The sequence below is a fragment of the Dysidea avara genome, chromosome 1, assembly GCF_963678975.1.
Source record: "Dysidea avara chromosome 1, odDysAvar1.4, whole genome shotgun sequence".
Taxonomy (NCBI): Eukaryota; Metazoa; Porifera; class Demospongiae; order Dictyoceratida; family Dysideidae; genus Dysidea; species Dysidea avara.
In genome coordinates this window covers 48369476-48382659 of record NC_089272.1, presented here as the reverse complement: position 1 = coordinate 48382659, position 13184 = coordinate 48369476, and the positions used below count along the sequence as shown (strand labels likewise).

The 13184-nt window shown below is 36.4% G+C and overlaps 1 long non-coding RNA gene across 1 annotated transcript; it reads right to left on the bottom strand.

Annotated features, from left to right (window-relative positions):
* Positions 1-8165: 8165 nt before the first annotated feature.
* LOC136266978 (uncharacterized) lies at positions 8166-10996 on the bottom strand. The gene is made up of 2 exons (XR_010706430.1): positions 10798-10996; positions 8166-8442 (listed from the first exon to the last, which is right to left on the bottom strand). It is a non-coding gene; the product is annotated as an uncharacterized lncRNA (long non-coding RNA).
* Between the last annotated feature and the right edge of the window lie 2188 nt (positions 10997-13184).

The window sequence follows — 13184 nt, the reverse complement described above, 5'->3', positions numbered from 1 at the left end:
CCCGCATAATCCAGGAAACTGGATTGAAAAATAAATACGCACGCCTTTCACAAAGCGCTGTAACTTTTGAAACGTCCATCCTATGGCTGCGCAATTTACATCATTCTACTTTTGATGTAACAATAATTACACAGTACCTAGGGGTTTACCCTAACACTAAATGGTGAGGCCAAAACTGGCCATGAAAATAACTTTTCGCTAAGGAAACACACAAACCATTTACATACCTTTATAAAATGGTCAATAACTCAATGGCAGTTGCTCCTATCACCTTGCAACAACTTCCATTTGATTCACTGATAAATTTTCTATTAGGCCATATACAGCTCACATGAGTAAACAGAATTATACATGTGGCAAAAATTTGAAACACGGAGATGCAACTCACAGTTGTTCATTGCTCATAACAAGTAAGTTACAGTGTTCATTTAACCTTCTCTAAGTAGTCCAGTGAACATACCTTTAATAAATGTGTAGTTGTAGGCTGTAAGAATTCAGTTACCCCAACTAGTGTCACCATGTGTTCCCTTATTGTGTAAACATACATTCCCCAAAAGTTCTCTGTGAGTTTAAGGGTTAAAGTAAGCCATTTTTTTCTTATTTTATTGTGCATGTAATTTCCTTGAGGGTTGGTACCATCCTAGTTCCTTCAATCACTTATTTGAGTTCATTGTAATGAAGTTTCACAATCGTTGGTTACAAAATCCTGTCATTACAACAATTTGTTTCTTGTTGATACAAGCATAGCAAGTACAACCAGTATGTTTGTGATGTAATACAATGTACATGAATTCCAATAGAAATGTGCATATTTAGTGACATCACATTATTACATTTCTTATCCTGTTATGTACTCTATTATCTATGCCGAAACATACAGCTCTTGGCAAACCTCAGTTTAATTAGGGTCAGCAGGTCATACAGTGACCTGGTTTCAATAACACCATATTAGGGTCAGCAGGTCATACAGTGACCTGGTTTCAATAACACCATACATAAATGTGTAGTAAAGTGATGATGAGCATAAGTGTACACTGTATATCATATTGTATCATGATATACAATTCTATATTGTGGCATCACTAAATTACACATGTGTCTTAAAATGATTCATTCTTTATTGTAGATGCCAACGTATACTGAAGTTGTATACTTGAAAAAACCAGTAAGTAATTTTGATCTATGTAACCATACATTGTAGAATTAACTACTGGTGTTTTGGTTATAGAAAAAGAAAGTTTTCTGAAAGCACATATGAGGTACGTGTGTATATGTGCATAGTGTACATTTAAATACGTACGTTAGAGATGGCATAAAGTTTGCCTCCTTTTTTCAAACTCATAACTGTATGGAATTGTGCTCTTCAGAAAGATATTGATGTTTGGTTGTCCAACTATTTTTTTGTAGATACCAACATACAATGAAGTTTCAGAATTCAAAAGCCCGGTAAGTAATTGATTGGCACATATTGACTCAGTGCATGTACTGTACTCTTGGAATTTTAGTTTTTAAATATATGTCTTGATTTGTTAAATAGTACGCTATATCAAATCTTTGAATGTATTATTTTATGTGTGTTTAGTTGTCGACGTACAGTGAAGTTGCAGACTTCAAATGTATTTGATGATATTTATATTTGTGACCGTCTCAGCAAAAACCTGCCCACCTACCATGCTTTTTGAGAAAACCAAATTCTCATGCTACAAAGAAAACAATGTACAAGTTTTAGACTCAGGGAAGGTAAATCTCAAATCAATTACACCTATACACCATTTTATATTCACATATTCATGGAGATAGTTTCGTTTCTTTAACCTCAATCATATTATGTATTTCACATGTGATGCAGTAGACATATGCAAAATAGTTGTCATTTCTTTATTTAAAATGTCTTCATACATCTACATATGTCAAAGGATAAAATCTTATCTTAATTGATTTGCCAGTTCATGGTGATCATTTTAAAGCCAAATTCCAACTCTGTAGACCAATGCAAATGATGTGAATTTGATTTATTTTTCAGTGTAGTCATCATACAAATTAATTTCTTGGTTGTTCATACTGACTAATATAATTCCTAAACTGCTCACCACAATAGGCTCACCCATTGCTTCTACACTGAGAACTGAGAAAAAAAATTGGTTATGCAAACTTGCTGAGATGGTCACATTTGCTGTAGTTGTAATGTATGTTGTTATAGTTAAAACCAGTAGCTGAATTTATAATATCTTTTTGTGTGTGATAAAACATGTCATATCATACACTGGTTAAAAGCCTAAACCTTCATTGTACATACTACATCCAGCCTTGCAGGGTTTATTGTGTTGTATTGTACAGTTTCCTTTCATTGAATATACACTGTATAGGGAGAAAAATCACCGACAAGAACTTTTAGTGAATCAACAGAACCATAAAATGTACTTGTGTTCAGTGTGTTGTATTGTTACATGAACACTACACACATGTACACCACACACACACATACACACACCAGAAGAGGTAGGATAAGGGGAGGGGCTTAGTGGATATTTAGTTAGCACTTTACATAAACATCAAGGCCATCTACTTTGTTTTGTAAGGGCCTCTGAATTTATTAGTGAAATAGAGTAAAATCACTGTTTCATGTGCCTACACCATGCACACAAGCGCACGCACACACTACACACACTACATTCCTGTGGTTTAAGAGGACAGGTTTACAATTCTTATTACTCCAACATCATGACATATGCAGCAATAGTTATAGTACATAAATTGGTATTGTATGCATGTATTATTCACTAACTTATTTTCACTTTATTTTATACAGCCGGCAATACCAGACACTTATGCAGTAGTTGACATGACAAAGGTCAGTGATACAGTTAGATACCGATATGGGTTTTTGGCATGTACCGATATCCAGTATACATGTAGATACCACCAAAAGAAGCCGATGACCGATAGTCGATCCGATATTTGCATTACAAACAAAAGTCATAGTTAATCTATGCAAAAGTGTACATTTACTTACTGTAAAACAACATGTGGATATATTCATTGCCATGGTGATATTGACTTGGGTTTCTATTGTGCACTCCAGACAATTAGGCACCCACAGACATTTTTATACATACTCCCACAGAGCCTTAAATGGATATTTCTGCATTACTCTGCATTTTATTGGCTTGTGTGAAGGCTGGTACAGTAGGTTTTCTTGGTTATCCTGTGACTGTTCTTTTATATTACAAAGGTACTATATACAAATATATAACTGCTTATTTTATTTAAGATTGATAAGCTTTCCAGCAACGAACACTAGAATTGTGTGTATTTGTATGGCTTCTCATAGCATAGCACTTGCTGTAGAGTGAACAATAAGCCACTGCCACTAAACAGCCACATGGATAACATAGAAAACCAATATTATAATCCGTTTATGTACAAACTATTGCTGTATAAAAATCAGTAGTGATATCAGTCCTCCTACTGTTCTGTACCTATACCAATGTTGGTAAAAAATGCCATATCAGTGGCCGATATTTTGGCCGATCCGATTATCGGTACACCTCTAGATACAGTTACTACAATTACATGTACAGGCTGTAATGTGAAGTAGTTTTTGCTTATTGTATAATTTTATTATGACTGGTCATGTGTACACAATCACAATAAGTTGTAAATCTAAACTTATAGTGATGGACTAACTAGAATCATTCATTTGTAGTTGATAGAACTCGACTTGTGCCAGTTATCACCACAATGAATTTATATTGTCATCTGCATATCTTCCTGTCACATTTTCCTATCTTCAGTAATAAACTCCTCTTAACCCTTAAACTCACACAAGCCAGAAAACTGGTCCTAATACACATGCCTAAGACAAAGTGCTGTAATTTTCCTATTGCTATGCACTTTATGCTATTCTACTTGCTCTGTAATAATCAGTAAAATGGTACCCAGGGTTTTACCCCAACATGAAACTATAGAGCCAAAACCTGCCATGTAAGCAGCTTTTCGGTAGAGAAACACACAAAACGTTACATACTGTACCTTTACAAAATTATTTATAACTTAACAATGGTTGCTCCTATCAACTTGCAATTTGTGTCATTGAATTCTCCATCAGGGCATCTATTACTCGTGTGATTAAACCCACAATCAAAACTATACATGTGGCAAGAACACGCAATGATGGACTAGTGCATTGGAATCCTTTGACACTTTTCATAGCAAATAAGCCTTTGTAGTTGCAGTGTTCATTCTCCAAGTAGCCCAGTTAACAGAGTTTTAACCAATGTTAAGTTTTAACCACAAAGAGTTAAGTTTCTCCTTTTCAAGTCACCAAGTATGCCAGTAATATGTAAACACACATTCTGCTAAAGTTCTTTACAGGTTTAAGGGTTAAAACTTCCATTTAGTGCAACTGGTTTACAGCCACACGCTGCCTAGCTATGGCCCACAGGTTATTACATGAAATTGGAAGTATCAGAAATCTTCTTAGAGTATATGTGACCGGATCTGCGAAAACCCAACACAATTGTGCAAGCCTAAATTTACAGTATAAAGCATTGATTACAATGAGAGAAATACTTGCGTATTATTGAAAAATCCATAAATATTTGAGCGCCTCTTTCTTAGTGAAGGAAGGGACTAACAATAACAACCTGGATATCATCTTATTCGCCTGTTCAAGAGGAGTTGGAAAATATTTGTTTTGTTGCAGTAGACCCAAGGATACTCAAGTTATGAGCGTTTGTTTATGTTACGTCGAAGCAATCATACACAATTGATTTTTCTTCACCGATTTCTCCTTTGTATGCAGTGCAAAAAGACAAGTAAAGGACAAACTTACCCAGTAAAGAAGAAAGTGTTGAACTAATTCAACATTCATACCTCTTAATATTCTAAAGGTCAAAATTGTATATCCATACCAGAGCATCCCAGCATCCTTACAAACCTTCTCACTGCTTTCCTAGCTGCTAAACAAGCCTTAACACCTAGAACAATGCTTGGTTGCATAATTTTACCTCGTAGGCTTATAACGCATGACCATCCTCCTCTGGGTTAATCCACAAATTGCTTAGTTGGAGCCATTTGAGTGCACAAAAGGTCCATGGGGACCCCAAATTTGACCTTTAGCCTTAACTCGTCATCCAACTCCATTTTGTGTTTCAATATAAAACCCACTAATCTCACTACCTGCATAAAATAGTTGTCAAATTCATTGGCATGTTTGTTTATCTTTTATAATTCACTCACAGAAACACAACAAGAGCAACTATGTGGAGTTGGAACGCTTTGATGACCAGAGACTCACAGTCATGCTTGTACCAGTACCAGAAGTGACTTATTTAGATGTGAAAATTGACTTGAGGTAGGTACACTGTAGGGTTCTAAATAAAGGTGGAAATGTGAGTAGCCATTGTTAGAACATTGGCTAGTCACTCACTGAATGCTAGTATAGTAAATGTACATGACTACCTTATATCAGTGTCATGTGTCAGAAGATATCATGGAGCCCCATGTGTATTGTGGACATGTTGGGACCACTCACATATAGTACATAATGATTATCATCAAAAATGACTGTTCAGTTAGACAATGCTATAGATTACCTAAAATTTTGGTGCCTCACTTGTCCCTAGCAATTAATGTAAACAATGAATTTACAAAAATAATTGGTGAGTTATGAAATACATTAAATTTTAATAACTTACCAGTAATTTACATGTATTATTACTAGTGCATAAATCGATGTCGATTTTATGCTTCAAAGATTTGAATGCAATATTCGAAGGATTGATGAATATTTAGCTACTATTATGTAGGTGGAATAATTTTGAGTGTATTGTACTATTGTAGCTAATTCCACTTTTTTGTTTTGGCTCCCTTTGACAAGTGGAATTTCTCACGTTGACAATATTACTTGTCTGTTTAACAGGATATAGCAGCTGGAGAAAACACAAAACAAAATGTATAGCTGCTGCTATAAGACCTTACAGTAGTACACAACTCACCAATATTCTTCCTCTACAGCTTGTCCCAACTACACTTCATGATTAGCGGTGGGTGTGGCCACTCGTGGTGTGAGCTAATTAACTTGTCAAACACCTAGCACAACCACCTTCCATTGCTTTCTAGTGTCTCAAGTGTAACTGCCCACGGTGAAATTATTCATGACGTGTTGAGCAGTTGGATTCTTACGTTCTTCTGCTCACTAATATGGCCAGGTTGCGCTTGTGCAAAATTTGAACTTCACTTTTGCCATTTGAATGATGTACCCTTCGAACCATTGAACGAATGCAGTAGATTCGTTTATGCACTAATTATTACAATAATTAATATTATGCTATACTTTTCAAATGTCCAGAACAGCAACTATTGGTACATACTGTAATGTAAGAACCTGGTATTGTGTTTGTGGTTAGCCCATAATTATATGGATGAGCTTATTGTGGTTAGGTGGTATAATATAGCAGGGAGACTTGTAATGTTGTGTGTCATAGTATGGCTCTGTAGCTTTAGAAAGAGTTGGTGCCCGGTTAACACGTGGTTTATTATAGGTAGCACAGCATCAAAGGTGTCCTGATCATGTGATCCACCCAGTGTAGTGACATCTACTGAAGTAAAAGATTTGTTGTGGTTGTCAAGTGATCACATGAGGGACTTCCCCTGATAAGGTACGTGTATTACCTAATATGGATCTGTCACTTAAACATTTTTTTATTTAGGAGGCATTGCAACATTATCTCCACAGACTACTCACACCCACACCATACCTCCACATTAGGGTATAGGGTCTGGTGACATTGGTTAGGATCATCTGTCTATAATCCAGTCCACATGTCTAAGACATGCTTAATGTATTTTAAACACATCCAAGAATACTGACTAATATCACCAGATCCTCATCTCCTGTAGAGGTGGATGTGGTCACTACTGTACTAATTGACCATGGACAACTGTATTATAATTTCTGTGTAAATTAAAACAACAATCATATAACACAACTTAATGTGTAAATGACAGCTAACCCTTTGTGGTATTGTGACCTTATTAACATATCTTCATACAGTAGGACTGAGGTTTTGTATAGTGTACAACACTTCACTTGAGTGAATTCAGGGTTGGGCAAGGTGGGTAGTAGACACAGGAAGTTTGGGGGTGCAAAGCTTTCAGATTTTAACGTAGATTGAATTGCTTTAATTATGCAAAAAAAAAAATCTAAATCATACTGCTTTGTAAGTGAGAGTTGCACAGGGATAAGTGACTACAGGAGCTACAGGAGTGTGAAATGAATGCAGGAGTGTGAAATGAATGCATTTAACCATGTGGGACTTCTATAGTGAAATATTGCCTTATTTGGAACACCACAGGCCACCTGTTGGTGGTTTCGTTACATAAGCAATTAGTAAGAAGCATTTGCAATGCAACAGTTCTTATAGTGATGGGAGACACCAATAGACTTGTATTAATTTTATAGCATGTGAGACAGCAACAAGAAGGGAAGTGTTGCTAACCAGCTAAAAACTGTTGATCCACAACTGGTACTGCTCATTTCATGCTGCACAGCACTAGTGAATGTGTTTATAATGACAGGTATGTAGGATGGCCTGTGTGGTTGGTGAGGTTTCAACACTATTAGTGGTGTTCCATATAAGGTAACTTTGGATTTCAGCACTGTTACCACACAACCTCATTGAATTGAAGTTTCACACTCTTTTGCACCTTTGGCGCTTATAAGCTCCTGGTGACTATCATGAGTAGTTCAGCTAGCTTATACATGTAGCTATATATGGCATACACAAGACCATGTGCTTAGTAGGATAAGTGTGCCCATGCATGAGGTACACTTAGACACTACATGTGTAGATTCTAACTCAGTAACTATGGAGTATTCTTAATAGTGTTATGTAAGGTGACTGTTCTATTAGAATATTTGACTGACTGTTCTATTACAGTATCTGGATGTTGTATCTTCTTTGGGGGGAGGGGATGGACACACGCTCCACTGTGCCAGATCTGCCATACCACTGTCATACCACAGTGATGTAGGACCTCATTACACTTGACAGACATGTAGTCAGGTGTTGTTAATAGACCACTAAGCAAAGTTTTACTGAAGTTTTGATCATTTCTATCGTCTCCAATTACGCCATGCCAGTCACTGTATTTTGGTGGTCTTAAGTAAAAGGTTGATAGTACCTGTCTATTCTGTTTTTCCATATTAATGACACATACATGTAGTACACTTATAGCCAATAACATTTCTCATATAGTACATTAATCATTGTCATTTTATTCCACACAAAGATGATCAAGGAAGCTTTGCGGACAAGAACAGGATTAGTTTACCACAACATCATGTGGTTACAGTCTTTACAAAGTGTTTATTACACAAAGTAGTAGTAGTACTTGTAGTAGTGTTCATGGGATAGTGGTGAGGAGTTTTCTTGTTTACTGCAAAGGAAGAAAACCACAAAGTAAACAAACATCCATACATATAACAATTATATACAACAACAATATCAAGACACAAGGTAGTGTGTTGTGTGGACGCTAATGCTGATATGTTACACTAATGAGTTATCAATAGGTAGAATAAACACACCAATATCCATGTAGCACGTCTGTGGTTCTTCCATGGGACTACTTTATGACATAGTGTCATTGAAATACTCTAATAGAACATACACCTACACTGATGGGTTGGTTAATCATAGAAGACCAGGGCTAAGATATGTACATCAATGTTATAAAGGATACTTGTAATAGTGGTAGGTGATTTGGGAGAGTGAATCTACCAACATAGCAAAACATGTGTTTGTTATTTATTTCAACACTTCAGGTCTAAAGGATTTCAAGTTAAGGAAGAGTCTTGGTGCACCTAGCATCCAATTCAGCATTTAATTCTGCAGAAATCTATTTTTTTCATTTTAAAAATCACCAGAACACGATTATCATAATATTTATTATGTAAAAGTTTTCGACGTATGTAATGTTCGCGGCTGCTCAACTTTCTGCAACCTTTTCATCCTTGAAAATTAACAATTGTCAAGGTAAGCTCTGTTTTCTAATAGATAACCTCAGTGAAAAACAAGTGATCCTTGAAAATAAAACCGGTGAAATTCATCGATCCACAAAAATTACATACCTCAAAAATTTATACATACATGGCATTGGTCTGCCTACTTGCCTGCCTCACTAACTACACTCACAAGGCTAGGGGTAAAATGTACAGCTACAATTTTATGCCACAGTACTTAACTCGGATCTCTTGGGGTTTCAAAGAGTGTTTGCCCTCTGTGCCTTGCCTTTCACAGTACCAGCGTTGTAAGTGGGCCGGGTCATCCGGATTATCCGGGTCATTTGAGTCGCATTTTGTGTGGGTCAAGTGGGTCTTCTCCGCTTCACTGAATATCTGGGTCTGACCCGGATGAGATCGCATGTGACTATAAGTTAACAAGCTCGATTGTATTGGTGGAAATGCAGGTACTCAAGAAACATACGTGGAGCCACGCCCGCCATTCATAATCATAATAATCATTCGGAATATACTTTTGCTGTCTGTGCAGGATATGTAGAGCCACGCCCACTTATCAGAATTGTATCAGCTGTTCTCTGTGGGTATGCATGGCATTACCGAATCTGTGTTGCTACTTGACTAACTTCTGGAAATTCTTAATTGCTGTAGCTGCATGTAGACTTACGTGGAGCCACATCCACTTGATAACACGTGTGGAGCCACACCCACTTGATAATACGTGCATGTAGAGCCACACCCACTTGATAATACGCAGCAACTTACTTTTTGCAGACAATCCTTTCTATAGTGTAGGGCTAACTATTGGAACTTGTAAACTTTCAATCTAGCCCTTAAGGCATGCCTCTATTTCAATTAAACTGGGTCAGATCCAGGTCCCATCCGGATTATTATTCGGGTCAAACGGGTCAACAATACTGACCCACTTACAACGCTGCACAGTACCTTCAATCATACTGGTCATCTTCCTCTTCTTGAAAGGAAACAATACCAAAGTGTTAATTTCCCTTATAAACAATTTCCTGAGAGAAGCATGTTTAGACCGAACTACGTACATACTTGAAACACATACACTATTGTAAGAGGGAGTCGATACCTGTAGTTGTACTTTCTGTATAAAATAATTACATAGCAACCCTCCCTTTAACAGAACACACTGCCACACCCTTAAACAACAATCAGATCATGGTAACCACATTCCCAGCTACAGTTTTTACTGTAGAAAACAATATATGGTAACCACGCCCCTTAATCTATTGTGTAGTTCACTTGAAATGAGCAGGGAAATTAGATACTCTAATAAAGCATATACTGGCTATAGCAAAAAGTTAACAAACTAATCATCTACTCTGATAGAGCAGTGAATCTGTATGCCAATACAGTACAGCCAATAGTGTCCTGATTACCAAAATTAAACTTATGCAGTTCATGATCATGTGATCTTAACATAATGCCTCAATTATGTGAATGTCCAATCTGTAAAATCTCCCACACTTGAAAAGTTCCATACACTACACACCAATGAGCCTTATCCGAAATTACGTCACAGACATAAAAATGGCCGCTGTAGTGTGGGGACATTCGTAAAATTTGTATGGGCGACTATGGGACGAAAATTTTTAAACGGCAATATCTCAGCCAAGAAGGAAAATATCGAACTGTAACTAGCAGGTATGGCTATAAGACATTACAATAAGTACGTAAAAGCGATTTTCGGTTGATTTTCAAAACAACGCTAGATTCCTATTCTTTCAGCAAATTTATCACCATACCTGTTGGTTAGAGCTCGATATCTTCCGCCTTGGCTGAGATATTGCCGTTCAAAAATTTTCTCCCCATAGTCGCCCATACAAATGTTACGAACGTCCCCACACTACAGCGGCCATTTTTATGTCTGTGACGTAATTTCGGATAAGGCTCATAAGTGATACAACTACATACAGTATAAACACTGTATTCTATGACCTTATATGTAGTTACTTCTACAAAACTACCACTTCAGAGAGTATAGGGTTTCTTACATCATCCCATTAACATACCATCCTCAACCACAGCTTACACAACTACATCACATAATACCTTATGATAATATTATTATTATTATTATTATAGGGTTTTGTTATGTGATTTTTGTTACACTTTTGTTCTGCAGTTTCATTTTATTAGGCAACACAGTAGCCAATCATCTCAAGTTACATGATCACAGCAGAGGATGGTATGAACAGAATTAATTGCTATTAGCAAGTACTGTAGTAGTGACATCAACTAGTGTAACTGACTATAGAAACTGAACAAAATAAATAGCCGGAGTAGGACATGGTGTCATAACACAACTGATTTTTGCGTAATGTAATTGAATTTCAATGATAACTGCATGATGAAAAACTAATATACTAGCTACTTGCATCATTGTAGACACCGAAGTCGATTGCATTTACTAGTAGTGACTAAGAATACATCAAACAATAACACAGGTACCTGAAAATAAGATCAGATTTTATTCTAAATAACACTCTATTGTAAAGTTCATTGTAAAATCGCTGGAGCTCAATGAAGCTCATCACATGAAACGATTTCTACACTAGTGAATTACTATTTCTGACAATAAATCCAGCGCTAAACTTCAAAGTTTACTAGAGCTATACCATATGCTAAAAATGTACAGTACGCAAATGTCATGCAATTATTGTGACATCATGTCCTACCTCCTCTCAACTGATAAATAGTTGATAAAACTTATAATCCAGTTGTTGTCATTTGTATCATTTGTACCTGTAAGAACGGTTGGGTGGCTGATATCAATGCCAGAACAAATTGTGTGTAAACAAGTTTTGATCAGCACAACGAGTTGTACTAATAAAACTTAATCAGTTTTACAAAGTAAGCACATTCCCTTAAAGCCGATATGTGTAGTATACAATCTGAATATCTAACAAATACCCACTTAACCCCTAGGGGTTTGTATTGTGTCTATTGGGGCTCAGTAGAAAAATACCAAACACTATACAAATACAGAAATATATTTAGGTGGTGCTTAATTAAAGCATCTTCAACATGCTCAGGCAGAGTTGACACTAGGTACTGATAAGTGAGACAAAGTCAGTTCTATTGCACAACTTTTAGCAGCAACAACATAGCAATAGAAGATATTTGCACAGCCTAAATGCAGCATGTTCACTTGACCACACAGTGCTTTAATGAATTTTAAGAATTAGTCAGTTTTCATGTTGTAATAATTATAGTAGCTGCTAGAAATATTATTATCATTTCAACTAATCACACAAAATTGAATTTAAGTATCTCTGCAAATTTACTGAAAGCCAATTAAGTCGCCATATTTTGAAGTCTACAGTATACACTGTACTACCATACTTACCTCAAGTCAACCTTCACATGTGAATAAGTCACTTCTGGTACTGGTACTGACATGACTATAAGTGTCTTGTCATCAAAACCTGCCAACTCCACATAGTTGTTGTTGTGGTGTTTCTGTTAGTGACAAGAACATGTATAAACGTTAGTAGTGGTTAACTTTTGGTCAAGTAATTATAAACATCACTAACATTCAAGATGTGCACCACAGGGTCATATTGCTGGAGCTTACATAATAAAAGACACTCATTTAATACTGACCAGTTTTAGGGATGTACAGGTGATACATTTAAACTGGGTCATGTGAGCACAAAACCACAACAGAATTACACAATTACAGGTGCACAAAGTGACAATAACTTGTTCATTTTTGCATTGCTAAATTACATGTACTTATGATGGTCTGCTTTCTATGGTTGATTTTATCTTCCTAAGCAGTAACCTACATAATCAATTTAGTTGTCTCTAATGTGGTGGCTATCAAGCAGTCTTGTGCACTTCTGGCTTGTAAATCACTTTGTCTATTACCTTATCTTTAACATAAAGTTATGGACCAATTTCCCATCCCATGAACAAGGTATATATAGTGAAACAGCACTTGTTGAGTAGACATCCTTGATGGATTAGACGTTTTAGGTTCTTTAGCAATGCCACGCCTACTCACGATTAGTGAAAGAGACAAGAGTTAGAGAAGGAGACAAGAGTTCATCGAAAATCCTCCTTGCTCAGGTGAATGATTCTAGGCACTTGTCAGTATTAGAGACTTGAAATCCTTGATGGATCAGAC